This window comes from Haliotis cracherodii, unplaced genomic scaffold (genome assembly GCF_022045235.1).
Source record: "Haliotis cracherodii isolate W230 unplaced genomic scaffold, xgHalCrac1.p SCAF_13, whole genome shotgun sequence".
In the NCBI taxonomy this organism is placed as follows: domain Eukaryota; kingdom Metazoa; phylum Mollusca; class Gastropoda; order Lepetellida; family Haliotidae; genus Haliotis; species Haliotis cracherodii.
Genome location: NW_027266268.1, coordinates 40,880,559 through 40,903,703, shown reverse-complemented (window position 1 = coordinate 40,903,703; position 23,145 = coordinate 40,880,559). Strand labels below are relative to the sequence as shown.

Here is a 23,145-nt window from a genome sequence, read left to right as displayed (position 1 = left end):
GACTTGGGGACAGCTACAGAAACAGTCGTGGACACATCGTACATGACATAAGCCTCACACGATGTCCCTGAGTTGCGTTGAGACGCCTGATAGAACTAAAACTATTCAACTCTAAATCTCGACCATTTTGCATCGGGGTGACAGGCATTTATATAAGAAAATATGTTGACAGTGGATGCCAGGGTTTAGAGTGTACAGTTGTCGGCGGAGCGAAACAATGTGGGACAGACACTGACAGACCTTAGAGTGTACAGTTGTCGGCAGAGTGAAACATTGTGAGACAGACACTGACAGACCTAAGAGTGTACAGTTGTCGACAGAGTGAAACATTGTGGGACAGACACTGACAGACCTTAGAGTGTACAGTTGTCGGCAGAGTGAAACACAGTGGGACAGACACTGACATACCTTAGAGTGTACAGTTGTCAGCAGAGTGAAACACTGTGGGACATACACTGACAGACCTCAGAGTGTACAGTTGTCGGCAGAGTGAGACACTGATGAACAAACACTGACAGGCCTAAGAGTGTACAGTTGTCGGCCGAGTGAAACACTGTGGAAGGGACACTGACATACCTTAGAGTGTACAGTTGTCGGCAGAGTGAAACACTGTGAGACAGACACTGGCAGACCTTAGAGTGTACAGTTGTCGGCAGAGTGAAACATTGTGGAACAGACACTGACAGACCTAAGAGTGTACAGTTGTCAGCAGAGTGAAACATTGTGAGAAAGACACTGACAGACCTGAGAGTGTACAGTTTTCGGCAGATTGAAACATTGTTGGAGACACTGACAGACCTTAGAGTGTACAGTTGTCGGTAGAGTGAAACACTGTGACACAGTTACTGACAGACCTAAGAGTGTACAGTTGTCGGCAGAGTGAAACATTGTGGGACATATACTGACAGACCTTAGAGTGTACAGTTGTCCACAGAATAAAACATAGTGGGACAGACACTGACAAACCTAAGAGTGTACAGTTGTCGACAGAGTGAAACATTGTGGGACAGACACTGACAGACCTTAGAGTGTACAGTTGTCGGCAGAGTGAAACACAGTGGGACAGACACTGACATACCTTAGAGTGTACAGTTGTCAGCAGAAAGAAACACTGTGGGACATACACTGACAGACCTTAGAGTGTAAGTTGTCTGCAGAGTGAAACATTGTGGGAGACACTGACAGGCCCTAGCTTGTACAGTTGTCGGCAGAGTGAAACATTGCGGGACAGACACTGACAGACCTAAGAGTGTACAGTTGTTGGCAGAGTGAAACATTGTGGAAGACACACCTATAGACCTTAGGGTGTACAGTTGTTGGCAAAGTGAAACATTGTGGGGCAGACACTGACAGACCTTAGAGTGTAAAGTTGTCGGCAGAGTGAAAGATTGTGGGGCAGACACTGATATACCTAAGAGTGTACAGTTGTTGGCAGAGTGAAACATTGCGGGACAGACACTGACAGACCTGAGAGTGTACAGTTGTTGGCAGAGTGAAACATTGTGGAAGACACACCTATAGACCTTAGGGTGTACAGTTGTTGGCAAAGTGAAACATTGTGGGGCAGACACTGACAGACCTTAGAGTGTAAAGTTGTCGGCAGAGTGAAAGATTGTGGGGCAGACACTGATATACCTTAGAGTGGTCAGTTGTCGGCAAAGTGAAATATTGTTTAAGAGAAACTGACAGACCTTAGAGTGTACATTTGTCAGCAGGGTGAAACATTGTGAGACAGACACTGGCAGACCTTAGAGTGTACAGTTTTCGGCAGAGTGAAACATTGTGGGAGAGACGCTGACAGACCTTAGAGTGTACAGCTGTCGGCAGAGTGAAACACTGTGGGACAGACACTGACAGACCTCAGAGTGTACAGTTGTCGGCAGAGTGAGACACTGATGGACAGACACTGACAGGCCTAAGAGTGTACAGTTGTCGGCCGAGCGAAACACTGTGGAAGGGACACTGACATACCTTAGAGTGTACATTTGTCGGCAGAGTGAAACACTGTGAGACAGACACTGACGGACCTTAGAGTGTACAGTTGTCGGCAGAGTGAAACATTGTGGAACAGACACTGACAGACCTAAGAGTGTACAGTTGTCAGCAGAGTGAAACACTGTGAGACAGACACTGACAGACCTGAGAGTGTACAGTTTTCGGCAGATTGAAACATTGTTGGAGATACTGACAGACCTTAGAGTGTACAGTTGTCGGCAGAGTGAAACACTGTGACACAGTTACTGACAGACCTAAGAGTGTACAGTTGTCGGCAGAGTGAAACATTGTGGGACATATACTGACAGACCTTAGAGTGTACAGTTGTCCACAGAATGAAACACAGTGGGACAGACACTGACAAACCTAAGAGTGTATAGTTGTCGGCAGAGTGAAACACTGTGGGACAGACACTGACAGACCTCAGAGTGTACAGTTGTCTGCAGAGGAAAACCAGAGGGGACAGACACTGATTGACCCTAGAGTGTACAGATGTCCGCAGAATGAAACAATGTGGGACAGACAATGAGTGACCTAAAAGTGTTCAGTTGTCGGCAGAATGAAACATTGTGGGACAGACACTGACAGACCTAAGAGTGTACAGTTGTCGGCAGGGTGAAACATTGTGGGACAGACAAGAACAGACCTTAGAGTGTACAGTTGTCAGCAGAGTGAAACATTGTGGGACACACACTGACAGAGCTTAAAGTGTACAGTTGTCGGCAGAGTGAAACATTGTGGAGCAGACATTTAGAGACCTTAGAGTGTACAGTTGTCGGCCGAGTGAAACACTGTGGGACAGATACTGACAGACCTTAGAGTGTACAGTTGTCGGCAGATTGAAACACTGTGAGACAGACACTGACCGACCTTAGAGTGTACAGTTGTCGGCAGATTGAAACACTGTGGGACAGACACTGACAGACCATAGAGTGTACAATTGTCGGCAGAGTGAAACACTGTGGAACAGACACTGACAGACCTTAGTGTGTACAGTTGTCGTCAGAGTGAATCACAGTGGGAAAGACACTGAATGATCTAAGAGTGTACCGTTGTAGGCAGAGTGAAACATTGTGGGACAGAAACTGACAGACCTTAGAGTGTACAGTTGTCAGCAGAGTGAAACATTGTGGGACAGACACTGACAGACATAAGAGTGTACAGTTGTCGGCAAATTGAAACATTGTGGGACAGACACTGGCAGACCTTAGAGTGTACAGTTGTGGGCAGAGTGAAATATTATGGGACAGACACTGAATGACCTTAGAGTGTACAGTTGTCGGCAGAGTGAAACATTGTGGAACAGACACTGACAGACCTAAGAGCGTACAGTTGTCAGCAGAGTGAAACACTGTGAGACAGACACTGACAGACCTTAGAGTGTACAGTTGTGGGCAGATTGAAACATTGTTGGAGATACTGACAGACCTTAGAGTGTACAGTTGTCGGCAGAGTGAAACATTGTGGAGCAGACATTTAGAGACCTTAGAGTGTACAGTTGTCGGCCGAGTGAAACACTGTGGGACAGATACTGACAGACCTTAGAGTGTACAGTTGTCGGCAGATTGAAATACTGTGGGACAGACACTGACAGACCATAGAGTGTACAATTGTCGGCAGAGTGAAACACTGTAGAACAGACACTGAGAGATTTTAGTGTGTACAGTTGTCGTCAGAGTGAATCACAGTGGGAAAGACACTGAATGACCTAAGAGTGTACAGTTGTAGGCAGAGTGAAACATTGTGGGACAGACACTGACAGACATAAGAGTATACAGTTGTCGGCAAATTGAAACATTGTGGGACAGACACTGGCAGACCTTAGAGTGTACAGTTGTGGGCAGAGTGAAATATTATGGGACAGACACTGAATGACCTTAGAGTGTACAGTTGTCGGCAGAGTGAAACATTGTGGAACAGACACTGACAGACCTAAGAGTGTACAGTTGTCAGCAGAGTGAAACACTGTGAGACAGACACTGACAGACCTGAGAGTGTACAGTTTTCGGCAGATTGAAACATTGTTGGAGATACTGACAGACCTTAGAGTGTACAGTTGTCGGCAGAGTGAAACACTGTGACACAGTTACTGACAGACCTAAGAGTGTACAGTTGTCGGCAGAGTGAAACATTGTGGGACATATACTGACAAACCTTAGAGTGTACAGTTGTCCACAGAATGAAACACAGTGGGACAGACACTGACAAACCTAAGAGTGTATAGTTGTCGGCAGAGTGAAACACTGTGGGACAGACACTGACAGACCTCAGAGTGTACAGTTGTCTGCAGAGGAAAACCAGAGGGGACACACACTGATTGACCCTAGAGTGTACAGATGTCCGCAGAATGAAATAATGTGGGACAGACAATGAATGACCTAAAAGTGTACAGTTGTCGGCAGAATGAAACATTGTGGGACAGACACTGACAGACCTAAGAGTGTACAGTTGTCGGCATAGTGAAACATTGTGAGACAGACAAGAACAGACCTTAGAGTGTACAGTTGTCAGCAGAGTGAAACATTGTGGAGCAGACAAGAACAGACCTTAGAGTGTACAGTTGTCAGCAGAGTGAAACATTGTGGGACACACACTGACAGAGCTTAAAGTGTACAGTTGTCAGCAGAGTGAAACATTGTGGGACACACACTGACAGACCATAGAGTGTACAATTGTCGGCAGAGTGAAACACTGTGGAACAGACACTGACAGAGCTTAAAGTGTACAGTTGTCGGCAGAGTGAAACATTGTGGGACAGACAATGAATGACCTAAGAGTGTACAGTTGTAGGCAGAGCGAAACATTGTGGGACAGAAACTGACAGACCTTAGAGTGTACAGTTGTCAGCAGAGTGAAACATTGTGGGACAGACACTGACAGACATAAGAGTGTACAGTTGTCGGCAAATTGAAACATTGTGGGACAGACACTGGCAGACCTTAGAGTGTACAGTTGTGGGCAGAGTGAAATATTATGGGACAGACACTGAATGACCTAAGAGTGTACAGTTGTTGGCAGAGTGAAACATTGTGGAACAGAAACTGACAGACCTGAGAGTGTACAGTTGTTGGCAAATTGAAACATTGTGGGACAGACACTGGCAGACCTTAGAGTGTACAGTTGTCAGCAGAGTGAAATATTGTGAGACAGACACTAACAGACCTTAGAGTGTACAGTTTTCGGACGAGTAAAGCACTGTGACACAGACACTAACAGACCTTAGAGTGTACAGATTTCGGACGAGTGAAGCACTGTGACATAGACACTGAGAAACCTAAGAGTGTTCAGTTGTCGGCGGAGGAAAACCAGAGGGGACAGACACTGAGAGACCTTAGAGTGTACAGTTGTCGGCAGAGTGAAACATTGTGGGACAGATACTGACAGACCTTATAGTGTACAGTTGTCGGCAGAGTGAAACACAGTAGGACAGTCAATTACAAACCTAAGAGTGTACAGTTTTCGGCAGAGTGAAACATTGTGGGACAGATAATGACAGACCTTAGAGTGTACATTTGTCGGCAGAGTGAAACATTGTGGAAGAGACACTAACAGACCTTAGAGTGTACAGTTGTTGGCAGAGTGAAACATTGTGGAAGAGACCCTGTCATACCTTGGAGTGTACAGTTGTCAGCAGAGTGAAACATTGTGGAAGAGACACTGATAGACCTTAGAATGTACAGACGTCGGCAGAGTGAAACACTGTGAGGACACTGAGAGACCTAAGAGTGTATAGTTGTCGGCAGATTGAAACATTGTGGTACAGACACTGACAGACCTTAGTGTGTACAGTTGTTGGCAGAGTGAAACATTGAGAGACAGACACTGACAGACCTTAGAGCGTACAGTTGTCGGCAGTGTGAAACACTTTGGGAGAGACACTGACAGACCTTGCATCGTACAGTTGTCGTCAGAGTGAAACATTGTGGAAGAGACACTGACAGACCTTAGAGTGTACAGTTGTCGGCCGAGTGAAACATTGTGGAAGAGACACTGACGTACGTTAGAGTGTACAGTTGTGGTCAGAGTGAAACATTGTGGAAGAGACACTGCCATACACTAGAGTGTACAGTTGTCGTCAGAGTGAATCATTGTGGAAGAGACCCTGACAGACATAAGAGTGTACTGTTGTCGGCAGAGTAAAACACTGTGGTGCAGACACTGACAGACCTGAGAGTGTACAGTTGTCGGTAGAGTGAAACATTGTGGAAGAGACACTGAAATACTTGAGAGTGTACAGTTGTGGCATAGTGAAACACTGTGGGACAGACACTCACAGACCTTAGAGTGTATAGTTTTCTGCAGAGTGAAACACTGTGGGACAGACACTGACATACTTTAGAGTGTACAGTTGTCGGCAGAGTGAAACATTGTGGGACAGACACTGACAGACCTTAGAGTGTACAGTTGTCGGTGGAGGAAAACCAGAGGGGACAGACACCGACAGACCTTAGAGTGTACAATTTGTCGGCAGAGTGAAACACTCTAGGGCAGCTAATGACATACCTTAGAGTGTACAATTTTCGTCCGAGTGAAACATTGTGGAAGAGACACTGACATACCTTAGATTGTACAGATGTCGGCAGAGTGAAACACTGTGGGAGAGACACTGACAGACCTTAGAGTGTACAGTTGTTGGCAGAGTGAAACATTGCGAGAGAGAAACTGAAAGACCTTAGAGTGTAGAGTTGTCAGCAGAGTGAAACATTGTGGGACAGACACTGACATACCTTAGAGTGTACAGTTGTCGGCAGATTGAAACATTGTGGGACCGAAACAGAGAGACCTTAGAGTGTACAGTTGTCGGCAGAGTGAAACACTGTGGGACAGACAGTCACAGACCTTAGAGTGTACAGTTGTCGTCAGAGTGAAACATTGTGGGACAGACACTGATAGATCTTAGAGTGTACAGTTGTCGGCAGAGTGAAACACTGTGGGTCAGACAATGACATACCTTAGAGTGTACAGTTGTCGGCAGAGTGAAACACTGTGGGTCAGACACTGACATACCTTAGAGTGTACAGTTGTCGGCAGAGTGAAACACTGTGGGACAGACACTGACAGACCTTAGAGTGTACAGTTATCGGTAGAGTGAAACACTGTGGGACAGACATTGACAGACCTTAGAGTGTACAGTTGTCTGCAGAGTGAAACACTGTGGGACAGACACTGACAGACCTTAGAGTGTACAGTTGTCGGCTGAGTGAAACACTGTGGGACAGACACTGAGAGACCTTAGAGTGTACAGTTGTCGACAGAGTGAAACACTGTGGGACAGACACTGACAGACCTAAGAGTGTACAATTGTCGGCAGCGAGAAACACTGTGGGACAGACACTGACAGACCTTAGAGTGTACAGTTGTCGATCGAGTGAAACACTGTGGGTCAGACACTGACAGACCTTAGAGTGTACAGTTGTCGCCAGAGTTTAAGATTGTGGGACAGACGCTGACAGACCTTAGAGTGTACAGTTGTCGACAGAGTGAAACACTCTGGGACAGACACTAACATAAATTAGAGTGAATAATTGTCGGCCGAGTGAAACACTGTGGGAGACACACTGACAGACCTTAGAGTGTACATTTGTCAGCAGAGTGAAACAGTGTGGGACAGACACTGACAGACCTTAGAGTGTACATTTATCGGCCGAGTGAAACACTTTGGGGCAGACACTGACAGACCTTACAGTGTACATTTGTCGACCGAGTGAAACAGTGTGGGACAGACACTGACAGACCTTATAGTGTACATTTGTCGGCCGAGTGAAACACTGTGGGGCAGACACTGACATAAATTAGAGTGTACATTTGTCGACCGAGTGAAACATTGTGGGACAGACACTGACAGACCTTACAGTGTACATTTGTCGACCGAGTGAAACAGTGTGGGACAGACACTGACAGACCTTAGAGTGTACATTTATCGGCCGAGTGAAACACTTTGGGGCAGACACTGACAGACCTTACAGTGTACATTTGTCGACCGAGTGAAACACTGTAGGGCAGACACTGACAGACCTTATAGTGTACATTTGTCGACCGAGTGAAACAGTGTGGGACAGACACTGACAGACCTTACAGTGTACATTTGTCGACCGAGTGAAACACTGTAGGGCAGACACTGACAGACCTTATAGTGTACATTTGTCGACCGAGTGAAACACTGTAGGGCAGACACTGACAGACCTTATAGTGTACATTTGTCGACCGAGTGAAACACTGTAGGGCAGACACTGACAGACCTTATAGTGTACATTTGTCGGCAGAGTGAAACAGTGTGGGACAGACACTGACAGACCTTAGAGTGTACATTTGTCGACCGAGTGAAACACTGTAGGGCAGACACTGACAGACCTTACAGTGTACATTTGTCGACCGAGTGAAACAGTGTGGGACAGACACTGACAGACCTTATAGTGTACATTTGTCGGCCGAGTGAAACACTGTAGGGCAGACACTGACAGACCTTACAGTGTACATTTGTCGACCGAGTGAAACAGTGTGGGACAGACACTGACAGACCTTACAGTGTACATTTGTCGACCGAGTGAAACACTGTGGGGCAGACACTGACAGACCTTATAGTGTACATTTGTCGGCCGAGTGAAACACTGTGGGGCAGACACTAACATAAATTAGAGTGAATAATTGTCGGCCGAGTGAAACACTGTGGGAGACACACTGACAGACCTTAGAGTGTACATTTGTCAGCAGAGTGAAACATTGTGGGACAGACACTGACAGACCTTAGAGTGTACTGTTGTCAGGAGATTGAAACACTGTGGGACAGACACTGACTGACCTTAGAGTGTACTGTTGTCGGCAGAGTGAAACATTGTGGGACAAACACTGATAGAGCTTAAAGTGTACAGTTGTCGGCAGAGTGAAACATTGTGGGACAAACACTGACAGACCTTAAAGTGTACTGTTGTCGGCAGAGTGAAACATTGTGGGACAAACACTGACAGACCTTAGAGTGTACAGTTGTCAGCAGATTGAAACAGTGTGAGACAGACACTGACAGACCTTAGAGTGTACAGTTGTCGTCAGAGTGAAACATTGTGGGACAGACGCTGACAGACCTTAGAGTGTACAGTTGTCGGCCGAGTGAAACACTGTGGGAGAGACACTGACAGACCTAAGAGTGTACTGTTGTCGGCCGAGTGAAACACTGTGGGAGAGACACTGACAGACCTAAGAGTGTACAGTTGTCGACAGAGTGAAACATTGTGGGACGGACACTGAGAGACCTTAGAGTGTACAGTTGTCAGCAGATTGAAACACTGTGGGACAGACACTGACAGTTCTTAGAGTGTACTGTTGTCGGCAGAGTGAAACATTGTGGGAAAGAAACTGACAGACCTTAGAGTGTACAGTTGTCCACAGAGTGAAACACTGTTTGACAGACGTTTACAGACCTTAGAGTGTACAGTTGTCGGTGTAGGAAAACCAGAGGTGACAGACACTGACAGACCTTATAGTGTACATTTGTCGGCCGAGTGAAACACTGTGGGGCAGACACTAACATAAATTAGAGTGAATAATTGTCGGCCGAGTGAAACACTGTGGGAGACACACTGACAGACCTTAGAGTGTACATTTGTCAGCAGAGTGAAACATTGTGGGACAGACACTGACAGACTTTAGAGGGTACTGTTGTCAGGAGATTGAAACACTGTGGGACAGACACTGACAGACCTTAGAGTGTACTGTTGTCTGCAGAGTGAAACATTGTGGGACAAACACTGACAGACCTTAAAGTGTACTGTTGTCGGCAGAGTGAATCATTGTGGGACAAACACTGACAGACCTTAAAGTGTACTGTTGTCGGCAGAGTGAATCATTGTGGGACAAACACTGACAGACCATAGAGTGTACAGTTGTCAGCAGATTGAAACACTGTGGGACAGACACTGACAGTTCTTAGAGTATACTGTTGTCGGCAGAGTGAAACATTGTGGGAAAGAAACTGGCAGACCTTAGAGTGTACAGTTGTCCACAGAGTGAAACACTGTTTGACAGACGTTTACAGACCTTAGAGTGTACAGTTGTCGGTGGAGAAAATCCAGAGGGGACAGACACTGACAGACCTTAGAGTGTACAATTTGTCGGCAGAGTGAAACACTCTAGGGCAGACACTGACATACCTTAGAGTGTACAATTGTCTTCCGAGTGAAACATTGTGGAAGAGACACTGACATACCTTAGATTGTACAGATGTCGGCAGAGTGAAACATTGTGGGAGAGACATTGACAGACCTTAGAGTGTACAGTTGTTGGCAGAGTGAAACATTGCGAGAGAGATATTGACAGACCTTAGATTGTACAATTGTCGGCAGAGTGAAACATTGTGGGACAGACACTGATAGATCTTAGAGTGTACAGTTGTCTGCAGAGTGAAACACTGTGGGACACACACTGACAGACCTTAGAGTGTACAGTTGTCGGCAGAGTAAAACATTGTGGGACAAACACTGACAGACCTTAAAGTGTACTGTTGTCGGCAGAGTGAAACATTGTGGGACAAACACTGACAGAGCTTAGAGTGTACAGTTGTCAGCAGATTGAAACAGTGTGAGACAGACACTGACAGACCTTAGAGTGTACAGTTGTCGTCAGAGTGAAACATTGTTGGACAGACGCTGACTGACCTTTGAGTGTACAGTTGTCGGCAGAGTGAAACATTGTGGGACAGACACTGACAGACCTTAGAGCGTACAGTTTTCGTCAGATTGAAACATTGTGGGACAGACACTGACAGACCTTAGAGTGTACAGTTGTCTGCAGAGCAAAACACTGTGAAACAGACACTGACAGACCTAAGAATGTACAGTTGTCGGCAGAGTGAAAAATTGTGGGACAGACACTGACAAACCTAAGAGTGTATAGTTGTCGGCAGAGTGAAACACTGTGGGACAGACACTGACAGACCTTAGAGTGTACAGTTGTCTGCAGAGGAAAACCAGAGGGGACAGACACTGATTGACCCTAGAGTGTACAGATGTCCGCAGAATGAAACAATGTGGGACAGACAATGAATGACCTAAAAGTGTACAGTTGTCGGCAGAATGAAACATTGTTTGACAGACACTGACAGACCTAAGAGTGTACAGTTGTCGGCATAGTGAAACATTGTGGGACAGACAAGAACAGACCTTAGAGTGTACAGTTGTCAGCAGAGTGAAACATTGTGGGACACACACTGACAGAGCTTAAAGTGTACAGTTGTCGGCAGAGTGAAACATTGTGGGACAGACAATGAATGACCTAAAAGTCTACAGTTGTCGGCAGAATGAAACATTGTGGGACAGACACTGACAGACCTAAGAGTGTACAGTTGTCGTCAGAGTGAAACATTGTGGAGCAGACATTTAGAGACCTTAGAGTGTACAGTTGTCGGCCGAGTGAAAAACTGTGGGACAGATAATGACAGAACTTAGAGTGTACAGTTGTCGGCAGATTGAAACACTGTGAGACAGACACTGACCGACCTTAGAGTGTACAGTTGTCGGCAGATTGAAACACTGTGGGACAGACACTGACAGACCATAGAGTGTACAATTGTCGGAAGAATGAAACACTGTGGAACAGACACTGACAGACCTTAGTGTGTACAGTTGTCGTCAGAGTGAATCACAGTGGGAAAGACACTGAATGACCTAAGAGTGTAGAGTTGTAGGCAGAGTGAAACATTGTGGGACAGAAACTGACAGACCTTAGAGTGTACAGTTGTCAGCAGAGTGAAACATTGTGGGACAGACACTGACAGACTTTAGAGTGTACTGTTGTCAGGAGATTGAAACACTGTGGGACAGACACTGACAGACCTTAGAGTGTACATTTGTCAGCAGAGTGAAACATTGTGGGACAGACACTGACAGACTTTAGAGTGTACTGTTGTCAGGAGATTGAAACACTGTGGGACAGACACTGACTGACCTTAGAGTGTACTGTTGTCGGCAGAGTGAAACATTGTGGGACAAACACTGATAGACCTTAAAGTGTACAGTTGTCGGCAGAGTGAAACATTGTGGGACAAACACTGACAGACCTTAAAGTGTACTGTTGTCGGCAGAGTGAAACATTGTGGGACAAACACTGACAGACCTTAGAGTGTACAGTTGTCAGCAGATTGAAACAGTGTGAGACAGACACTGACAGACCTTAGAGTGTACAGTTGTCGTCAGAGTGAAACATTGTGGGACAGACGCTGACAGACCTTAGAGTGTACAGTTGTCGGCCGAGTGAAACACTGTGGGAGAGACACTGACAGACCTAAGAGTGTACAGTTGTCGTCAGAGTGAAACATTGTGGGACGGACACTGAGAGACCTTAGAGTGTACAGTTGTCAGCAGATTGAAACACTGTGGGACAGACACTGACAGTTCTTAGAGTGTACTGTTGTCGGCCGAGTGAAACACTGTGGGAGAGACACTGACAGACCTAAGAGTGTACAGTTGTCGACAGAGTGAAACATTGTGGGACGGACACTGAGAGACCTTAGAGTGTACAGTTGTCAGCAGATTGAAACACTGTGGGACAGACACTGACAGTTCTTAGAGTGTACTGTTGTTGGCAGAGTGAAACATTGTGGGAAAGAAACTGACAGACCTTAGAGTGTACAGTTGTCCACAGAGTGAAACACTGTTTGACAGACGTTTACAGACCTTAGAGTGTACAGTTGTCGGTGTAGGAAAACCAGAGGTGACAGACACTGACAGACCTTATAGTGTACATTTGTCGGCCGAGTGAAACACTGTGGGGCAGACACTAACATAAATTAGAGTGAATAATTGTCGGCCGAGTGAAACACTGTGGGAGACACACTGACAGACCTTAGAGTGTACATTTGTCAGCAGAGTGAAACATTGTGGGACAGACACTGACAGACTTTAGAGGGTACTGTTGTCAGGAGATTGAAACACTGTGGGACAGACACTGACAGACCTTAGAGTGTACTGTTGTCGGCAGAGTGAAACATTGTGGGACAAACACTGACAGACCTTAAAGTGTACTGTTGTCGGCAGAGTGAATCATTGTGGGACAAACACTGACAGACCTTAAAGTGTACTGTTGTCGGCAGAGTGAATCATTGTGGGACAAACACTGACAGACCATAGAGTGTACAGTTGTCAGCAGATTGAAACACTGTGGGACAGACACTGACAGTTCTTAGAGTATACTGTTGTCGGCAGAGTGAAACATTGTGGGAAAGAAACTGACAGACCTTAGAGTGTACAGTTGTCCACAGAGTGAAACACTGTTTGACAGACGTTTACAGACCTTAGAGTGTACAGTTGTCGGTGGAGAAAAACCAGAGGGGACAGACACTGACAGACCTTAGAGTGTACAATTTGTCGGCAGAGTGAAACACTCTAGGGCAGACACTGACATACCTTAGAGTGTACAATTGTCTTCCGAGTGAAACATTGTGGAAGAGACACTGACATACCTTAGATTGTACAGATGTCGGCAGAGTGAAACATTGTGGGAGAGACATTGACAGACCTTAGAGTGTACAGTTGTTGGCAGAGTGAAACATTGCGAGAGAGATATTGACAGACCTTAGATTGTACAATTGTCGGCAGAGTGAAACATTGTGGGACAGACACTGATAGATCTTAGAGTGTACAGTTGTCTGCAGAGTGAAACACTGTGGGACACACACTGACAGACCTTAGAGTGTACAGTTGTCGGCAGAGTGAAACATTGTGGGACAAACACTGACAGACCTTAAAGTGTACTGTTGTCGGCAGAGTGAAACATTGTGGGACAAACACTGACAGACCTTAGAGTGTACAGTTGTCAGCAGATTGAAACAGTGTGTGACAGACACTGACAGACCTTAGAGTGTACAGTTGTCGTCAGAGTGAAACATTGTGGGACAGACGCTGACAGACCTTTGAGTGTACAGTTGTCGGCAGAGTGAAACATTGTGGTACAGACACTGACAGACCTTAGAGCGTACAGTTTTCGTCAGATTGAAACATTGTGGGACAGACACTGACAGACCTTAGAGTGTACAGTTGTCTGCAGAGTAAAACACTGTGGGACAGACACTGACAGACCTAAGAATGTACAGTTGTCGGCAGAGTTAAAAATTGTGGGACAGACACTGACAAACCTAAGAGTGTATAGTTGTCGGCAGAGTGAAACACTGTGGGACAGACACTGACAGACCTTAGAGTGTACAGTTGTCTGCAGAGGAAAACCAGAGGGGACAGACACTGATTGACCCTAGAGTGTACAGATGTCCGCAGAATGAAACAATGTGGGACAGACAATGAATGACCTAAAAGTGTACAGTTGTCGGCAGAATGAAACATTGTGGGACAGACACTGACAGACCTAAGAGTGTACAGTTGTCGGCATAGTGAAACATTGTGGGACAGACAAGAACAGACCTTAGAGTGTACAGTTGTCAGCAGAGTGAAACATTGTGGGACACACACTGACAGAGCTTAAAGTGTACAGTTGTCGGCAGAGTGAAACATTGTGGGACAGACAATGAATGACCTAAAAGTCTACAGTTGTCGGCAGAATGAAACATTGTGGGACAGACACTGACAGACCTAAGAGTGTACAGTTGTCGTCAGAGTGAAACATTGTGGAGCAGACATTTAGAGACCTTAGAGTGTACAGTTGTCGGCCGAGTGAAAAACTGTGGGACAGATAATGACAGAACTTAGAGTGTACAGTTGTCGGCAGATTGAAACACTGTGAGACAGACACTGACCGACCTTAGAGTGTACAGTTGTCGGCAGATTGAAACACTGTGGGACAGACACTGACAGACCATAGAGTGTACAATTGTCGGAAGAATGAAACACTGTGGAACAGACACTGACAGACCTTAGTGTGTACAGTTGTCGTCAGAGTGAATCACAGTGGGAAAGACACTGAATGACCTAAGAGTGTAGAGTTGTAGGCAGAGTGAAACATTGTGGGACAGAAACTGACAGACCTTAGAGTGTACAGTTGTCAGCAGAGTGAAACATTGTGGGACAGACACTGACAGACATAAGAGTGTACAGTTGTCGGCAAATTGAAACATTGTGGGACAGACACTGGCAGACCTTAGAGTGTACAGTTGTTGGCAGAGTGAAATATTATGGGACAGACACTGAATGACCTAAGAGTGTACAGTTGTTGCCAGAGTGAAACATTGTGGAACAGAAACTGACAGACCTTAGAGTGTACAGTTGTTGGCAAATTGAAACATTGTGGGACAGACACTGGCAGACCTTAGAGTGTACAGATGTCAGCAGAGTGAAACATTGTGAGACAGACACTAACAGACCTTAGAGTGTACAGTTTTCGGACGAGTAAAGCACTGTGACACAGACACTAACAGACCTTAGAGTGTACAGATTTCGGACGAGTGAAGCACTGTGACATAGACACTGAGAAACCTAAGAGTGTTCAGTTGTCGGCGGAGGAAAACCAGAGGGGACAGACACTGAGAGACCTTAGAGTGTACAGTTGTCGGCAGAGTGAAACATTGTGGGACAGATACTGACAGACCTTATAGTGTACAGTTGTCGGCAGAGTGAAACACAGTAGGACAGTCAATTACAAACCTAAGAGTGTACAGTTTTCGGCAGAGTGAAACATTGTGGGACAGATAATGACAGACCTTAGAGTGTACATTTGTCGGCAGAGTGAAACATTGTGGAAGAGACACTAACAGACCTTAGAGTGTACAGTTGTTGGCAGAGTGAAACATTGTGGAAGAGACCCTGTCATACCTTGGAGTGTACAGTTGTCAGCAGAGTGAAACATTGTGAGGACACTGACAGACCTAAGAGTGTACAAATGTCGGCAGATTGAAACATTGTGGTACAGACACTGACAGACCTTAGAATGTACAGACGTCGGCAGAGTGAAACACTGTGAGGACACTGACAGACCTAAGAGTGTACAAATGTCGGCAGATTGAAACATTGTGGTACAGACACTGACAGACCTTAGTGTGTACAGTTGTCGGCAGAGTGAAACATTGAGGGACAGACACTGACAGACCTTAGAGCGTACAGTTGTCGGCAGTGTGAAACACTGTGGGAGAGACACTGACAGACCTTGGAGCGTACAGTTGTCGTAAGAGTGAAACATTGTGGAAGAGACACTGACAGACCTTAGAGTGTACAGTTGTAGGCCGAGTGAAACATTGTGGAAGAAACACTGACGTACGTTAGAGTGTACAGTTGTGGTCAGAGTGAAACATTGTGGAAGAGACACTGCCATACACTAGAGTGTACAGTTGTCGTCAGAGTGAATCATTGTGGAAGAGACCCTGACAGACATAAGAGTGTACTGTTGTCGGCAGAATAAAACACTGTGGTGCAGACACTGACAGACCTGAGAGTGTACAGTTGTCGGTAGAGTGAAACATTGTGGAAGAGACACTGAAATACTTTAGTGTACAGTTGTCGGCATAGTGAAACACTGTGGGACAGACACTCACAGACCTTAGAGTGTATAGTTTTCTGCAGAGTGAAACACTGTGGGACAGACACTGACATACTTTAGAGTGTACAGTTGTCGGCTGAGTGAAACATTGTGGGACAGACACTGACAGACCTTAGAGTGTACAGTTGTCGGTGGAGGAAAACCAGAGGGGACAGACACCGACAGACCTTAGAGTGTACAATTTGTCGGCAGAGTGAAACACTCTAGGGCAGCTAATGACATACCTTAGAGTGTACAATTGTCGTCCGAGTGAAACATTGTGGAAGAGACACTGACATACCTTAGATTGTACAGATGTCGGCAGAGTGAAACACTGTGGGAGAGACACTGACAGACCTTAGAGTGTACAGTTGTTGGCAGAGTGAAACATTGCGAGAGAGAAACTGATATACCTTAGAGTGTACAGTTTTCGGCAGAGTGAAACATTGTGGGACCGAAACGGAGAGACCTTAGAGTGTACAGTTGTCGGCCGAGTGAAACACTGTGGGACAGACAGTCACAGACCTTAGAGTGTACAGTTGTCGGCAGAGTGAAACATTGTGGGACGGACACTGATAGATCTTAGAGTGTACAGTTGTCGGCAGAGTGAAACACTGTGGGTCAGACAATGACATACCTTAGAGTGTAAAGTTGTCGGCAGAGTGAAACACTGTGGGTCAGACACTGACATACCTTAGAGTGTACAGTTGTCGGCAGAGTGAAACACTGTGGGACACACACTGACAGACCTTAGAGTGTACAGTTATTGGCAGAGTGAAACACTGTGGGACAGACATTGACAGACCTTAGAGTGTACAGTTGTCTGCAGAGTGAAACACTGTGGGACAGACACTGACAGACTTTAGAGTGTACAGTTGTCGGCTGAGTGAAACACTGTGGGACAGACACTGAGAGACCTTAGAGTGTACAGTTGTCGACAGAGTGAAACACTGTGGGACAGACACTGACAGACCTAAGAGTGTACAATTGTCGGCAGCGAGAAACACTGTGGGACAGACACTGACAGACCTTAGAGTGTACAGTTGTCGTCAGAGTTTAAGATTGTGGGACAGACGCTGACAGACCTTAGAGTGTACAGTTGTCGACAGAGTGAAACACTCTGGGACAGACACTAACATAAATTAGAGTGAATAATTGTCGGCCGAGTGAAACACTGTGGGAGACACACTGACAGACCTTAGAGTGTACATTTGTCAGCAGAGTGAAACAGTGTGGGACAGACACTGACAGACCTTAGAGTGGACATTTATCGGCCGAGTGAAACACTGTGGGGCAGACACTGACAGACCTTACAGTGTAGATTTGTCGACCGAGTGAAACAGTGTGGGATAGACACTGACAGACGTTATAGTGTACATTTGTCGGCCGAGTGAAACACTGTGGGGCAGACACTAACATAAATTAGAGTGAATAATTGTCGGCCGAGTGAAACACTGTGGGAGAAACACTGACAGACCTTAGAGTGTACATTTGTCAGCAGAGTGAAACATTGTGGGACAGACACTGACAGACTTTAGAGTGTACTGTTGTCAGGAGATTGAAACACTGTGGGACTGACACTGACAGACCTTAGAGTGTACTGTTGTCGGCAGAGTGAAACATTGTGGGACAAACACTGACAGACCTTAAAGTGTACAGTTGTCGTCAGAGTGAAACATTGTGGGACAGACGCTGACAGACCTTAGAGTGTACAGTTGTCGGCAGAGTGAAACATTGTTGGACAGACACTGACAGACGTTAGAGCGTACAGTTTTCGTCAGATTGAAACATTGTGGGACAGACACTGACAGACCTTAGAGTGTACAGTTGTCTGCAGAGTAAAACACTGTGGGACAGACACTGAATGACCTAAGAATGTACAGTTGTCGGCAGAGTGAAAAATTGTGGGACAGACACTGACAGACCTTAGAGTGTACAGTTGTCGGCCGAGTGAAACACTGTGGGAGAGACACTGACAGACCTAAGAGTGTACAGTTGTCGACAGAGTGAAACATTGTGGGACGGACACTGAGAGACCATAGAGTGTACAGTTGTCAGCAGATTGAAATACTGTGGGACAGACACTGACAGTTCTTAGAGTGTACTGTTGTCGGCAGAGTGAAACATTGTGGGAAAGAAATTGACAGACCTTAGAGTGTACAGTTGTCCATAGAGTGAAACACTGTTTGACAGACGTTTACAGACCTTAGAGTGTACAGTTGTCGGTGTAAGAAAACCAGAGGTGACAGACACTGACAGACCTTATAGTGTACATTTGTCGGCCGAGTGAAACACTGTGGGGCAGACACTAACATAAATTAGAGTGAATAGTTGTCGGCCGAGTGAAACACTGTGGGAGACACACTGACAGACCTTAGAGTGTACATTTGTCAGCAGAGTGAAACATTGTGGGACAGACACTGACAGACTTTAGAGTGTACTGTTGTCAGGAGATTGAAACACTGTGGGATAGACACTGACAGACCTTAGAGTGTACTGTTGTCGGCAGAGTGAAACATTGTGGGACAAACACTGACAGACCTTAAAGTGTACAGTTGTAGGCAGAGTGAAACATTGTGGGACAAACACTGACAGACCTTAAAGTGTACTGTTGTCGGCAGAGTGAATCATTGTGGGACAAACACTGACAGACCATAGAGTGTACAGTTGTCAGCAGATTGAAACACTGTGGGACAGACACTGACAGTTCTTAGAGTATACTGTTGTCGGCAGAGTGAAACATTGTGGGAAAGAAACTGACAGACCTTAGAGTGTACAGTTGTCCACAGAGTGAAACACTGTTTGACAGACGTTTACAGACCTTAGAGTGTACAGTTGTCGGTGGAGGAAAACCAGAGGGGACAGACACTGACAGACCTTAGAGTGTACAATTTGTCGGCAGAGTGAAACACTCTAGGGCAGACGCTGACATACCTTAGAGTGTACAGATGTCGGCAGAGTGAAACATTGTGGGAGAGACACTGACAGACCTTAGAGTGTACAGTTGTTGGCAGAGTGAAACATTGCGAGAGAGATATTGAGAGACCTTAGATTGTACAATTGTCGGCAGAGTGAAACATTGTGGGACAGACACTGATAGATCTTAGAGTGTACAGTTGTCTGCAGAGTGAAACACTGTGGGACACACACTGACAGACCTTAGAGTGTACAGTTGTCGGCAGAGTGAAACATTGTGGGACAAACACTGACAGACCTTAAAGTGTACTGTTGTCGGCAGAGTGAAACATTGTGGGAGAAACACTGACAGACCTTAGAGTGTACAGTTGTCAGCAGATTGAAACAGTGTGAGACAGACACTGACAGACCTTAGAGTGTACAGTTGTCGTCAGAGTGAAACATTGTGGGACAGATGCTGACAGACCTTAGAGCGTACAGTTTTCGTCAAATTGAAACATTGTGGGACAGACACTGACAGACCTTAGAGTGTACAGTTGTCTGCAGAGTAAAACACTGTGGTACAGACACTGACAGACCTAAGAATGTACAGTTGTCGGCAGAGTGAAAAAGTGTGGGACAGACACTGACAAACCTAAGAGTGTATAGTTGTCGGCAGAGTGAAACACTGTGGGACAGACACTGACAGACCTTAGAGTGTACAGTTGTCTGCAGAGGAAAACCAGAGGGGACAGACACTGATTGACCCTAGAGTGTACAGATGTCCGCAGAATGAAACAATGTGGGACAGACCATGAATGACCTAAAAGTGTACAGTTGTCGGCAGAATGAAACATTGTGGGACAGACACTGACAGACCTAAGAGTGTACAGTTGTCGGCATAGTGAAACATTGTGGGACAGACAAGAACAGACCTTAGAGTGTACAGTTGTCAGCAGAGTGAAACATTGTGGGACACACACTGACAGAGCTTAAAGTGTTCAGTTGTCGGCAGAGTGAAACATTGTGGGACAGACAATGAATGACCTAAAAGTCTACAGTTGTCGGCAGAATGAAACATTGTGGGACAGACACTGACAGACCTAAGAGTGTACAGTTGTCGTCAGAGTGAAACATTGTGGGACAGACAAGAACAGACCTTAGAGTGTACAGTTGTCAGCAGAGTGAAACATTGTGGAGCAGACATTTAGAGACCTTAGAGTGTACAGTTGTCGGCCGAGTGAAACACTGTGGGACAGATAATGACAGAACTTAGAGTGTACAGTTGTCGGCAGATTGAAACACTGTGAGACAGACACAGACCGACCTTAGAGTGTACAGTTGTCGGCAGATTGAAACACTGTGGGACAGACACTGACAGACCATAGAGTGTACAATTGTCGGCAGAATGAAACACTGTGGAACAGACACTGACAGACCTTAGAGTGTACATTTGTCGGCAGAGTGAAACACTGTGGGACAGACACTGACAGACCTTAGAGTGTACAGTTGTCAGCAGAGTGAAACACTGTGGGACAGACACTGACAGACCTTAGAGTGTACAGTTGTCGTCAGAGTGAAACATTGTAGGGCAGACACTGACATACCTTAGAGTAAACAGTTGTCGGAAGAGTGAAACAACGTGGGAGAGACACTGACAGACCTTAGAGTTTACAGGTGTCGGCAGAGTGAAACATTGTGGGACAGACACTGACAGACCTTAGAGTGTACTGTTGTCGGCAGAGTGAAACATTGTGGGACAAACACTGATAGACCTTAAAGTGTACAGTTGTCGGCAGAGTGAAACATTGTGGGACAAACACTGACATACCTTAAAGTGTACTGTTGTCGGCAGAGTGAAACATTGTGGGACAAACACTGACAGACCATAGAGTGTACAGTTGTCAGCAGATTCAAACACTGTGGGACAGACACTGACAGTTCTTAGAGTATACTGTTGTCGGCAGAGTGAAACATTGTGGGAAAGAAACTGACAGACCTTAGAGTGTACAGTTGTCCACAGAGTGAAACACTGTTTGACAGACGTTTACAGACCTTAGAGTGTACAGTTGTCGGTGGAGGAAAACCAGAGGGGACAGACACCGACAGACCTTAGAGTGTACAATTTGTCGGCAGAGTGAAACACTCTAGGGCAGACACTGACATACCTTAGAGTGTACAATTGTCTTCCGAGTGAAACATTGTGGAAGAGACACTGACATACCTTAGATTGTACAGATGTCGGCAGAGTGAAACATTGTGGGAGAGACACTGACAGACCTTAGAGTGTACAGTTGTTGGCAGAGTGAAAGATTGCGAGAGAGATATTGACAGACCTTAGATTGTACAATTGTCGGCAGAGTGAAACATTGTGGGACAGACACTGATAGATCTTAGAGTGTACAGTTGTCTGCAGAGTGAAACACTGTGGGACACACACTGACAGACCTTAGAGTGTACAGTTGTCGGCAGAGTGAAACATTGTGGGACAGACACTGACAGACCTTAGAGTGTACAGTTGTCTGCAGAGTGAAACACTTTGGGTCAGACACTGAAATACCTTAGAGTGTACATTTATCGGCAGAGTGAAACACTGTGGGACAGACATTGACAGACCTTAGAGTGTACAGTTGTCTGCAGAGTGAAACAGTGTGAGACGGACACTGACAGACCTTAGAGTGTACAGTTGTCTGCAGAGTGAAACACTGTGGGACAGACACTCACAGACCTTAGAGTGTACAGTTGTCGACAGAGTGAAACACTGTGGGACAGACACTGACAGACCTTAGAGTGTACAGTTGTCGATCGAGTGAAACACTGTGGGCCAGACACTGACAGAACTTAGAGTGTACAGTTGTCTGCAGAGTGAAACACTGTGGGACAGACACTGACAGACCTTAGAGTGTACAGTTGTCGTCAGAGTGAAACATTGTAGGGCAGACACTGACATACCTTAGAGTAAACAGTTGTCGGAAGAGTGAAACAACGTGGGAGAGACACTGACAGACCTTAGAGTGTACAGGTGTCGGCAGAGTGAAACATTGTGGGACAGACACTGACAGACCTTAGAGTGTACTGTTGTCGGCAGAGTGAAACATTGTGGGACAAACACTGATAGACCTTAAAGTGTACAGTTGTCGGCAGAGTGAAACATTGTGGGACAAACACTGACATACCTTAAAGTGTACTGTTGTCGGCAGAGTGAAACATTGTGGGACAAACACTGACAGACCATAGAGTGTACAGTTGTCAGCAGATTCAAACACTGTGGGACAGACACTGACAGTTCTTAGAGTATACTGTTGTCGGCAGAGTGAAACATTGTGGGAAAGAAACTGACAGACCTTAGAGTGTACAGTTGTCCACAGAGTGAAACACTGTTTGACAGACGTTTACAGACCTTAGAGTGTACAGTTGTCGGTGGAGGAAAACCAGAGGGGACAGACACCGACAGACCTTAGAGTGTACAATTTGTCGGCAGAGTGAAACACTCTAGGGCAGACACTGACATACCTTAGAGTGTACAATTGTCTTCCGAGTGAAACATTGTGGAAGAGACACTGACATACCTTAGATTGTACAGATGTCGGCAGAGTGAAACATTGTGGGAGAGACACTGACAGACCTTAGAGTGTACAGTTGTTGGCAGAGTGAAAGATTGCGAGAGAGATATTGACAGACCTTAGATTGTACAATTGTCGGCAGAGTGAAACATTGTGGGACAGACACTGATAGATCTTAGAGTGTACAGTTGTCTGCAGAGTGAAACACTGTGGGACACACACTGACAGACCTTAGAGTGTACAGTTG

The 23,145-nt window shown here is 45.8% G+C and overlaps 1 protein-coding gene across 1 annotated transcript in view; it reads right to left on the bottom strand.

The window, feature by feature from the left end:
• LOC139458720 (von Willebrand factor A domain-containing protein 7-like) overlaps positions 1-23,145 on the bottom strand; it is a 60,898-nt gene that overhangs the window by 2,484 nt on the left and 35,269 nt on the right. The window lies entirely within an intron of this gene.